Below are 12,117 nucleotides of genomic sequence, written 5' to 3'. Positions count from 1 at the left end.
CTCTGAAGCGCTCGCCTTTCCGAGAAATCACTTCTGCACGAACCCGCTCCCCATCGAGTCCTTTTTCACTCTTTATCCCGGGGGCGGCGCGGGAGGGGGCTGCCCCAAGGATGGCTAGGGGGGCTGGGGTGTTCGCCCAAGGTCTAGGCGGCTGGTGGTGCACAGGTCACCCTTGGGTGTGGCTCAGGTTCCAGGGCGCCCCTGTCTCGAGCACGTGTCGGGGGCGCCCTGGGTGTCACCTGCCCGGGTTGGGGTTGCCGAGCAAAGGCCGGTCCCAGAGCTGCGTGTTGGACGACAGCTACCTTCCACCGGCCCTAGTGAAAGGAGGATGACCACCCGAAACTGCCCTGGGGACCCGAGAAACCAGGGACGTCGCACGCGTTGGGACCGGAATGCCCCCCAGGAAGGCTCCGCAGCATCTTTTCCCTTGCGCTCCAGTGGTGTCCGGAACCGGGCTGGAGCCTGTTCCCAGCCAGAATAGGAGGTGAGGACGTGGAGCCTTAAGTGAGGTAACCGACTTTTATTGCCTGCTGTCAACCACACACCTGTGGCCACGTTTATGGGACTCATTCACCTGACTTTTCAAAGACAGGAAAACGTTGGAACCAGGACAAGAACTTTCAATTGCCCCCCAAATACAAGAAGTACACGGCTAAGTTTCAAATAAATACGAATTCAAATAAGGACTTTTCCAAACAGGGCCTCCTAACTCTAATTTATCCTGATGAGCATTTTGATATACCCGAAGGGCATTTGTGAGATATAGGTTGCCACTTGTTAATTATCTGATAAATATTGTCCAAAAGTCAAGAGCCAAGTGGAGTTCCCTGGGGCCAAAGAATTTCAAATGAAAACTACTTTTAAAGCTCAAATTCTTGAAGAGTAGTGTGGGAGTTATTTTAATGTGTTGTCTGTGGTGAAGGGCAGGTCCAGGAACCAGGGGCCTGGGGAAGATTTGTACAACAGACTCCCATGTGCATTTACACTCCCTTCTTTTCCCAAAGATGCAGCTTGTGAGCTTGTGCAGATTTTCCTACCTACGAATGTTGTCAGAGACGCAAAGCTCAAATGTCCACCCAGCACACCTGCCTCTTAGCTGCAGGTAGAGAGAGCTAAGGGACGCCAGCCCCAGCGTGTGGTCCCAGGAGCAGGTGTCACTGTGTACAGTGCAGGACACCAGTCTAACCTGCCTGACAGCTGTCCGGAGCCATGTGTGTTCAGGGGAGCTGCTGCATAGCCTATTCTTGCTGAATGTTTTCAAAGTCTAAAACATATCCCCTGACAGCCCGGGTTTCTGATCAGACCTAAGAGAACCCAAGCCTTCAATGGCCACTAACTCACGCTTGAACACTGACAGGGTCTTTGGAGGTGGGGCCATGAAGGTGGTGTCTCAAGTGAGCCACATGTAAATTTCCTACATGCCAGAGATTGCCACTCAGGAGAGATTCTGTGTAAGATCCCGCCTGTCAGAGCCTCTGGGGTGACAGAGGGACCTTGGGAGAGGAGGCATAGACATATCTCTAGGGGTGGGGCTAGGTCACACCACCACATAGGAGAAAGGCATCTGCTGGGCTTAACTCAGAAGAGCCCCCAGAATGTTCTGAGAGAGGCCATCACCACCCCCCAGCTCTTCCTCGAGGGGAGGCAGCTGAACATGTTTTCTAGACCCACAGGGCACACCCTCCCAATGACACCTTCTCACTGTTGTACACAGGTTACCCATGCCTCTTTTGAGGGTCCTTTACATCACCAAATCTGTCTCCCTTCACACACACACATGTCTTCTTGTCACCTAAAAAAAGAATCTCCTCTCCACTCACCGTCTGTGGCCACTGGAACAAACGCAGGCACTCCCCATCCAGAGGTGTCAACAGGGCCTCCTGAGCCTCCTGAGGACTCCGGGAAGAGTCTCTACCTGGAGGGTCCATCTCCCTTCCAGGGAAATTCTTGGCTCATGGCCTCATTCACATACAAAGCCAGCAAAGACCAGGTGAGTCCTCCTCATGTCCAGTCATGTCCCTGGCTCTTCTTCCCAGCCTCTCTGTTCCACTGAGAGCTTTGGGACTGTATGGGGCTCAGCTGGATGATCCAGGATCATTGCCCTAAAGTCAGCTGAGTATGGCCTCCTGGCGTCATTCCTGGTTCTGTGGACTTTGACTTGGGCATCCCTGAGGGGCCATTGCTCTGCCTACCACCCCATCCTCAAGAGCCAGCTTCAGGCCTTTCTCCTATACCAGCCTCCATAGACCTTAATTTTTTAAAAACCCAGGTTCTAGCTACAGTGACGTATTTAACAAAGCACATTGCACATCTTTTTACTTATTTATTTTAAATTTGTGTGCATATGTGTGTGTGTGTGTGGAGGGGTGCATTCACACACACTTGTGAGTACAGGTTATCAACAGAGTCCAGAAGAGGGCATCAGATCCCCAGGAGCTGGAGTTAGAAACAGTTGTGAACTGCTAGACATGGGTGCTAGGAACCCCATCGGACCTTAGGTGATGGACCTGGGTAGATGAGAACAGCTATGAGGAACACAGTCTGCTGGGGATCAGACATACAGAACAACACGTTCACTAGGGAGCAATGTCCCTACACCGGAAAGGGGCTTGGGCAGAGCTTGCTTCAGCAAGACGCAGAGGAGGCTTTGACCAGGAAAGGACAGAGGCAGGTTGTACTAAATTAAAATTAGGAATGTGTTCATGGGACTGGGGAGATGGTTCAGGGGGTAAGAGCACTTGTTTTTAGGAAGACAGTAGGTTTGTTCCCAACAGGCAGCTCATAATTGCTTTCTCCAGCTACAGGGGATGCAACACCCTCTTCTAGCCTCTGAAAGGCACATACACACACACACACACACACACACACACACACACACACACACACACACACACCATAAATAAAAATAATAGAATATGAGCTGGCATTCAGAATGAGGGAGGAGACAAAACTGAAGAGGCAATATGTGGTCTAGAAAGAGCGTCTAAGGCAGAGGTGGTAGGGCATGCCTGGCATTCTACCTAAGCCAGAGGTGGTAGGGCATGCCTGGCATCCCAGCACTCAGGAAGCCGAGGCAGGAGGATCAGGAGTTTAGCCTGAGCTATACATTGAGACTCTGTCTCAAAAAGAAAAAGAAAGGACTTTACTCAGAACGTGTTTTTAAAATTCCCCATGCGTCAGTAAGAAAAAAAACAAACTGAACTTGGATACAGCTCTGTGGTAGAGCCCGGGTTTAACCCAAGCAGGGGCCCTGGGTTCCAGAGCCAGCACCATGAGAGAATGATAACACCCCGTGTTAACCAGCACGTGCTAATCCCTGCACTTCCAAGAAGAATCCCTGTGCTCCGTGGACTTTCTCTCCGTCCAGATCCCAGAGGCCACTTCACATCTGAACTCCCTCATCAGAGCGCGCCCAGCTCAGCAGTGCCTGGACTGCTGCAGTATTAATCACCCTGACTCAAAGGCCTTCTTTGGCATTGGCTGCCGAAGAGTCGGTGGCCATTGTTTCTGTCTCTAGTGCAGTCACTGTGCATCCGTGGTTTATTCCCTCCAGCCAGGCAAGAGTTCAGGATTTTTTCTTTTGCAAGATTATTTATTTGCATAAAGCTGACCAACTATGGGGTCATTAATGGTCTCAAAATATCTTCGTGAGGAGAGGGACACAAAACAAATGCCAATTTTGAGTTGATCCCTCTTACTGAAGTCTCAGCGTTAAGTCGGCTTAACTTACTAAGCCCTGAATGCATAGGCTTGTCCTCAGCAAGCAAGCAGGGAGAAAGGGCCAGAAGGGGGGAGGGACAAAAAAGGAAAAGAGAGAGAAAGAAGTGAGGGAGAAAGGGGAGGAAGGGAGAGGAGGAAAGAGGAGAGGAAGAAGAAAAAAAGGTTTGACAGCCACGGTGCTAAGAACAGCCTTGAACCCTGGTGAAAATGGTCAAAATCGCACAGGTTAAAGCTGGCAATAAGGGGATGTTGCCCACTCCCCAGAATGACTAGAATCATAAAGTGACAGCCTGGGTGCCGGGGAAGATGTGGAGTGATGGACTGTCATTCCTTGCCGGCCCTCTGGCAAGCCAGCTGCTGGGCACACCCCAGAGCAGCAAGGGCAGGAAGCCGACAAAGACTGGCCACAGCTACATCCACACACCCCAAACTTCAGACCTGAGGGCCAGGCCCAGAGCTCAACTGGTAAAGCTCTTACCTAGGCACAAAGTCCTGGATTTAGTCCCCAGCACTGCATAAGCCAGGCAGACTGGCACGTCCCTGTAATCCTAGAACTCAAGAAACAGAGTCAGGAAGATCAGAAGTTCAAGGTTTCAGCTGGCTATATTAGTGAGTTCAAGGCCAAGCTCATATATAAGACTGTCTCAAAAAAAAAAAAAAGTCTTTAGGAGAAACAAAAAAAAAAAAATCACTAGTTTCTCAGATAAGAGTCAGTACAAACACTGGGTGGTCTGAATAAGAACAGCCCCCATATATCTGAGTCTTTAGCCACCCAGGAGCAGTTACTTGAAAGGAGAAGGAATAGGAGGTGTACCCTTGTTGGAGGAAGTGTGTCACTTCTGGAGGTGGATTTGAGGTTTCAAAAGCCCACGCCAGGCCCGGAGTCCCTCTCTCTCTTTCTGCCTACAGATCAGGATATAGCTCTCAGCTACTCCTCCAGCATCTACCTGTGTGCCACCATGCTTCCTGCCAGTGCTGATAAGGGACTAAACCTCTGATAAGGAACTAAACCTCTGAAACTGCAACCAAGCCCCAATCAAATGCTTTCTTTTACAAGAGTTGCCTTGGCCACAGCGTCTCTTCACAGCCAGAGAACAGTGACTAGGACACACAGCAAACATCAGCAAACCCACCCGTGACACAATCATGTGTTAAGACACTGTGGTGAACAGAACAGAATGCTCTGTATTCAACCACAGGATGGACCTCTGACACCGGGCTAAGGGAAGGATGCAGACAGAGACACCAGAGTGACAGGCGAGCTCCTGTGAAGGTCAAAAGAGAGCTCCTGTGGGTGGGGATGAGTGGGAATCGAGACCACTGGACACACCAGGTTTCTTTTGGATCTAAAAGCCAGAAATAGGAAACATGCTACCCAGAACCGGGGCATTCTGTGTGTCCATCTGAGTGGTGTGGAAGTAGGTGTGTACGTGTACAGAAAAGCCATCCTGTTGTGCACTCCAGTTGACAGGACACAAAAACACAGTGAGGTCCACTGTTGAAGGCACTAGTCAACCAGAGGCAGACTAGTCCTAGGACAGCAATAGAGACATGTCCCAGGCTGCAGGTGCAGGGAGGGCTTTGGGTGCCTCACCTGGGAAAAGCAAAGAGAACACCAAAGTTTATAGTTAATCCCAAAAGATAAGGAAAGATACATTCATTCTTTCACTGAGCACAGAACCACAGCTAATCAGGGTGCTCAATACCACATGCATGCGTGTGTGTGTGTGTGTGTGTGTGTGTGTGTGTGTGTGTGTGTGTGTGTGTGCGCGCATGAGCGCACCCACACTACTCATACACAGGTAGAATTTTTTTTTTCCATGCAGGAAGCACCTACCAATAAAAGTGGGATTGCTTCACACTGGCTAACTGGGACTTATCAAGGGCCCTAGAAGAAGGTATTCGGAACCGGGGCAAAACTTACCCATGCTGCGGGGAGGACCTTTGCCCTGTTTCCTCAGCCCCAGTTCTCTTTTACTGGATCCATATGTTCTATTTGCTCAAGGTGGACTTGGATGATAATTGACTAGCCGATAACATTGCCCCATCTATTTCTTTACTCTTAGAGAGGAAACAAGACAAATATCCACCTGTGTTTATTTGTAGCCTAAAATTCACAACTGTCAAGGGCATCATTAGTTCATTTATCAGATGCTTATTAAATACCCAGAGTGTGCTAGATATCATGTTCAAGGCACGCCTGCAAAATTCATCAACGCGATAAAGAGTTAAGATAAAGGTAGAAACCAGGCGGTGGTGGCCCACGCCTTTAATCCCAGCACTCGGGAGGCAGAGGCAGGAGGATCTCCATGAGTTCGAGGCCAGCCTGGTCTACAAAGTGAATTCCAGGCTGGCCAGGGCTGTTACACAGAGAGAGACTGCAGAGGTGTGGAAGTCACTTGTATTTATTATCAATGTGAGTGCCTAGAACAGTCCAGGAAAGATTAGCTCTCCCAGGTGAAGGGATTGGAAGCATAGGTAAGAAGCATCTGTGATATTAGGAACTATTGCCAAGAAATACCATTTTACCGAAAATACAGATTTTGCTGGGTATGCTGGGGCACACCTAAACCCAGCACTTGGGAGGTGGAGATAGAAGGATCCAGAGAGATCCAGAGTTCAAGGTCATCCTCAACTACTTAGTGAGTTAGAGACCAGCCTGAGCTACAAGAGCCCCTGTCTCCAAAAGAATACATATATACATGTATGTGTGTTTAATATAAAACACATAATTGTGTGCTTAAGTTTTAGTATGTATGACTCACATCAGGGTACTTATCACAGGCACAAAAACCCAGGAGGATGGACCTAGCACATTTTGGGCCAGGCCTGGGAACCACATATTCAGAAACTTCAACTAATTCCGAACAATGTATCCTTACTTATGCACAAGTAACCAGACACACAGAAAATCTACATCTCTAATAGGAAGACAGCTTGGGCATCTTGTTCCGACAGATAAGTTACCCAGAAAGAGAGTGACAAATTCTAAGCTTTTCCTAAGAGTACCCTGGAACTCACCAGATACTGACACTGTAATTGTTTTCAAGCAATCTTTTTTTAAAAATTAAATTACATTTTCATTGGTAATTTTTTTATGTGTATGTGTAGGAGGAAGCACATGCCATGGTGTGTATGTGGTGTGTGTGTGTGTGTGTGTGTGTGGTGTGTATGTGTGTGTTGTATGTGTTATGTGTTGTGTGTTGTGTGGATGTGTGTGTGGATGTGTGTGTGTGTGTGTGTGTGTGTGTGTGTGTGTGGTGGGTGGGTGTGGTATGTATGTATATGTGTGTGGTGTGTGTGTGTGTGGATGTGTGTGTTGTGTGATGTGTGTGTTGTATGTGTGTGTGTGTGTGTGTGTGTGTGTGTGTGTGTAGGCCAAAGGACTACTTGTGCCTTGTCTTTTGTCTTTCCACCATGTGAGTCCTGGGAATGCAGCTCAGTTGTCAGGCTTGGTGGCAAGCATCTCTGCCCACTGAGCCAGGATATCAGCCCTGCAAGCAGCCTTCGTTCCAGACCTTGTCAGCATGTGGTTGCTTGTGCCCGTAAGAACCACTTACCCTGTTCTAAGCCAGTCTACTCACTGGTGAGCTGGCTGAACACCCTTCTTTAAAAGAGATCCGCGCTTCAGAAGGCACCAGCTGCTGTCCCCTGGAAGTGTGCATCTGAGTTTGGTTCAGGTTTGTCTTTTTTGTTGCTTTTCAGGGTTTTAGAGAGTCTGATGTTGTTTGGGGTGGTGTTAGGTGTCAGGGCGGTTGGAGGAGTTGTGTTTGTTTGTTTGTTTGTTTGTTTGTTTGTTTGTTTGGTGAGGGTCTCTTTATGTAGCCCTGGCTGTTCTGGAACTATGTAAAGCAGGTTGGACTTGAACTCACAGAGATCCTCCTGTCCCTGCCTCCTGAGTGCTGGGATTAAAGGTGTGCATCACCACATCTGGCTCAGGGTGTTTTTTGAGACAGGATCACTGCCACTCAGGCTGGCTTTAAACTTGTCATACAGTCCAAGCTAGCCTCCAACTTTCAATCCTCCTGCCTCAGACCCCAGTGACACCACACCTGGCAGAAACTCACATTGGAGCAACAGTCAGAGGCAACTTCAGTGTCCCTGTGTCAGCTGGAGGAAGGGACCATGACTCAGCCCATCACCTCCAAGTCTGTGTCCCCAGGTCAACTTTACTGTTGCCTGGTGCGTCTTCAGTGAGTGCGTCAAGGACAGACACCCTGAGTAGCAGCTTCTTCTGTGCTCTCTCCATGACTCTCTCTGTACTGACAGGGCTGGCTGCAGTGCAGCTGGGGACTTCCCACCAAAGATTCTTGCAAGGGAAGATCACAAGGCAGAGAGACATCCAAGTTCAGAGGTTGTGAGGGACCCATGGGCTCAGTGCAGACAACAGAGAGCTGATGTGCTGAGTAGACTTAAATGCTACTAGCAGCAACTAAACTCTGTAATTCCCTCTCTCCCTCTCTTGCAAAACATTTGCTTGGGCAAGTGTTTGTTATCCCCATTTGACAGATGGAAAAACTGAGGTTCAGCAGGCTAAAGCCTTTTGCCTTCAAATCCCAAGCTCTCCACTCATCTACCGTGTTCCACTCAGGGGATGCAGGTGCAGCCCAGAGTACAGAGGTGTAATTCACACCTCTGTTTCCTCTTCTATGAAGTGAAAGCATTGAGCTAGTCAGGGCTCAGGTTTATTTTAGGTATAAAAGCCTCAACCTGCTCAGACTTGCTGGCACATACCTATCGTCTCAGCACTCAAGAGTCAGGGGCAGGAGAATTGCAAGTTTGAGGTCTCATCTCAAAACAACAAAATAATGGCTGCAATTTCGTGAAGCCTACGGTTGTATGTAAACATCTACAAACTGAAGAGGAGCCAACCAGATACCAGGTAGGGAGAGGCTGGGTGCAGGACATGCATGGCTGACGAAGACAAGCTGGTCATTTCCTTCCTGGCAGTCTTTTTGTTCTGTGCTCTTCACTCTTACCCCTGTGACCCGCTCATGCAAATAAATGCACGGTCACTTGGGAGCCTAGAGACATGTTTATAGGACACCTGCTTCGCCTCTGCCCAGGGACTGCTCAGAAGTCGGGCTTGGGGCAGGGTGAGCGGGTCCACCTGCTGCGTGAAGCTCTTTTGCTTCTGCCGACTACAGCTCTGGATTTCTCTGGGAACTCGGGGGTTAAGTTCATGCCGGGCGGTGGTGGCACATGCCTTTAATCCCAGCACTCAGGAGGCAGAGCCAGGTGGATCTCTATGAGTTCGAGGCCAGCCTGGGCTACAAAGCAAGATCCAGGAAAGGCACAAACCTACACAGAGAAACCCTGTCTCGAAAAACCAAAAAAAAGAATGATCCCTTCATAAGGCAATTCCCAGGGACTCCTGTTTAGATATAGGTGGATGAAAACCTGGTGCTTTAGGAGAATTGTGAGCACAGGAAGGTCATGAGCATGCGTGCTGTTCATCAGAGCTAACCTGCCCTTCACTGGCTGGAACAGGACAGTGGTTCTTCCAAGCTCTGGAGCTCAGATTTCTTTCTCCCCCGAGTTTCTTCTTGGCTCTGATGACCTCGCCATTGTGTGGACTCTGTTATTAACTATTTCAACATACAAGTTTCCACAAACGTCTCCCACAGCTGCTAATTGCTCACTGCACACCTGTCAGGAGCAAGGTCCTTTCGGTTTTCCTGCAGCGACACAATGGTTAGCCTCCTTCAAGGACTTTGAACCTGCTGGGCCTGGTGGCACATACCTGTAATCCCAGTATTCCAGAGACTAAGGCAGGAGAATTGCCTCAAGTTCATAGTCAGCCTGGGCTACAGTGACAAACCTTCTCTAAAAAAAAAAAAAAAGAAAGAAAAGAAAAGAAAAAGAAAACCTATATCATAGAAAGCTGAGTGGGACTCTCATTCTGTGAGTCAAGGTGTGAAGATGATTGACACCAAGCCTGATGACTTGTGTTTGAACCCACATGATGGAAGGAGAAAACCAATTCCAACAAGAAAAAAGAAACTTGAGACCATATTTGAATTAATCCAGATTAAAAAATTGTGGTGGTGGGGATTTTTTATATTTAAAAAAATATTATTTATTTTCTATCTAATTATGTGTGTGGTGTGTGTGTGTGTGTGTGTGTGTGTGTGTGTGTGTGCAGTGCCCAAAGAGGCCATAAGAAGGCAACAGATCTCTCTGGAGCTGGAGTTATAGGTGGTTGCAAGCAGCACAGTGTGTGTGCTGGGAACTGAACCTGGGTCCTCTGAAAAGGCAACAATCACTCTTAAGCACTGAGTCATCTCTCCAACCTAAAAAATGATTTTTAAAGAATGAAAATTATGCACCATCACTTACAAACACAGACTTTAAAATCTATAATTTTAAATTACATCAGGAAATCAAGTTGGACACCCAGCTTGTACGGTGACTGGGTTGAGGCTACACTAAGGGTGCAGGAAGCTCGTCTCACAAGAAAACCTGTGACCACAACACAATATGGTAGGTGGCTCACAACTGCCTGTAACTCCAGCACCCTCTTCTGGCTTCTGTGGGTACTACACTTACATGCAGATACACACAGGTAATTTTAAATAAATTTCTTTTAAAAAGCTTAAGATGAAAGAGCAGCAGGATCGGCTCAGAACCTATCCTACTGGGCATGTGAAGACTCACACATGACAGAGGAGTGCTTGACATCAGCAGAAGAAAGAAAGACTGATTAATCAACCATGTACTAGTCATGGGGAGATTCTTAAAGAACAGTTCATACCACACAACAAACACACAGAGAAAGATCTAAGGACAAAAGGCAGTGTGCCTAAATCCTTAGGAAAGAACATGGGCCAACAGCTCTACAACTTCAAAGGAGGAAACACGTTCTCAGACAAGAAACACTCAGAATGGCATAACCCATGAGGGAAATCGGTGACATGTTAAGGCGTCTGTACTATTAAAAAAGAAAAGAGAAAGTAAACAAGACCCTGACCTGGAAGCTACTTCCAACAAATAGTATAAACAGACTGTTATCCCCAAAGTACAAGGATTCCCACAAGCCCGCAAAACACATCAAACAACTAACTTGACAAGCATGCAAAGGGTACAGATGAGGGCGGGAGAGACGGCTCAGATGGTAACGGCAACCGCACACAGCCCTCATGACCTGAGTTCAAATCCCAAACGGGGTGTGGGTGACAGGAGAGAAATGACTCCTGAGAAGTGTCGCTGCTCCCTAGCTTTGGGTCCTGGACTACAGTAACAGCACGCAAACTGAGCATGCGCACGCATGCGTTCATCTCTCCCCCACCTTCTTGGCTGTCATGTGACCAGCTGCTTCAAGTTCCTGACCGGTTGGCTTCCCCACCAAGATGCGCTGTAACCTGGAACTGTGAGCTGATCGTGCCCCCTCTCCCTTGAATTGCTTTTGTCGGGGTGCTTTATGAGAGCAACCGGAATGAGACTAAGACAGCGTGTTTCATTCCTCCGAGGGGGAAGTGGCTAAGTCATGTGATTGTGTGTGTGTGTGTGTGTGTGTGTGTGTGTGTGTGTGTGTGTGTGTGAGAGAGAGAGAGAGAGAGAGAGAGAGAGAGAGAGAGAGAGAGAGAGAGAGAGAGAGAGAGAACAGATCTTCCCACCTCAGTTAACATAATCAAAACAGTCCCCCACAGGCCAACCCGCTCTAAATGACCTTCACTAAAACTCTCCTCCCAGGTGATGTGACTTTGTGTCAAATTGATGATTAAAATTGACCATCACATATGTCCACATACAAAAACATACACGACTCTTCCCAGTAGCTTTTTTCATAATAGTCAAAAAAATAGAAACAAACCAGTGCCTAGCAACGGATAAATGAATAAACAAAATGTAACATAGTCACATGAATGGGTTAATATTGACTGTCGACTTGACAGGACCCAGAATTGCCAAGGACACAAACCTCTGGCAGGTCTGTGAGGGAGTGTCTAGACTGGGTCACCTGAACAGAGGCGACCCCACCTGACTGTGGGAGCACCATCCCGTGGGCTGGGGGCCTGGCCTGGCTAAGTCATGTGATTGTGTGTGTGTGTGTGTGTGTGTGTGTGTGTGTGTGTGTGTGTGTGTGTGTGTGAGTGAGTGTACAGCAGCTGGACGGCAGCAGAGGAGTGTCTCTGTGAAACCTCTGCAGGTGGCCTGACCTGTGGACACACTGATGTGCTACTGCCTCCCTGTAGGAGTCCTACTGGCCACCAGGCTGGGTCCCAGCACACTGTTAGGGCAGATATTGAGGGACATAAGTGAGGTGTCCTGGAGGGTCATCACAGAGAACACACATGGGCAATGTTCAAGGACCGTTAGGAAAGTCACAAGAGCAGTTGAACGTGAGGACCGTGAAAGGGAGTCACAGAGGTAAGCAGCCCTCACCAACATCAAGGT

Source organism: Peromyscus maniculatus, chromosome 5, assembly GCF_049852395.1.
Source record: "Peromyscus maniculatus bairdii isolate BWxNUB_F1_BW_parent chromosome 5, HU_Pman_BW_mat_3.1, whole genome shotgun sequence".
NCBI classification, from domain to species: Eukaryota; Metazoa; Chordata; class Mammalia; order Rodentia; family Cricetidae; genus Peromyscus; species Peromyscus maniculatus.
This window is presented reverse-complemented; position numbering follows the sequence as displayed.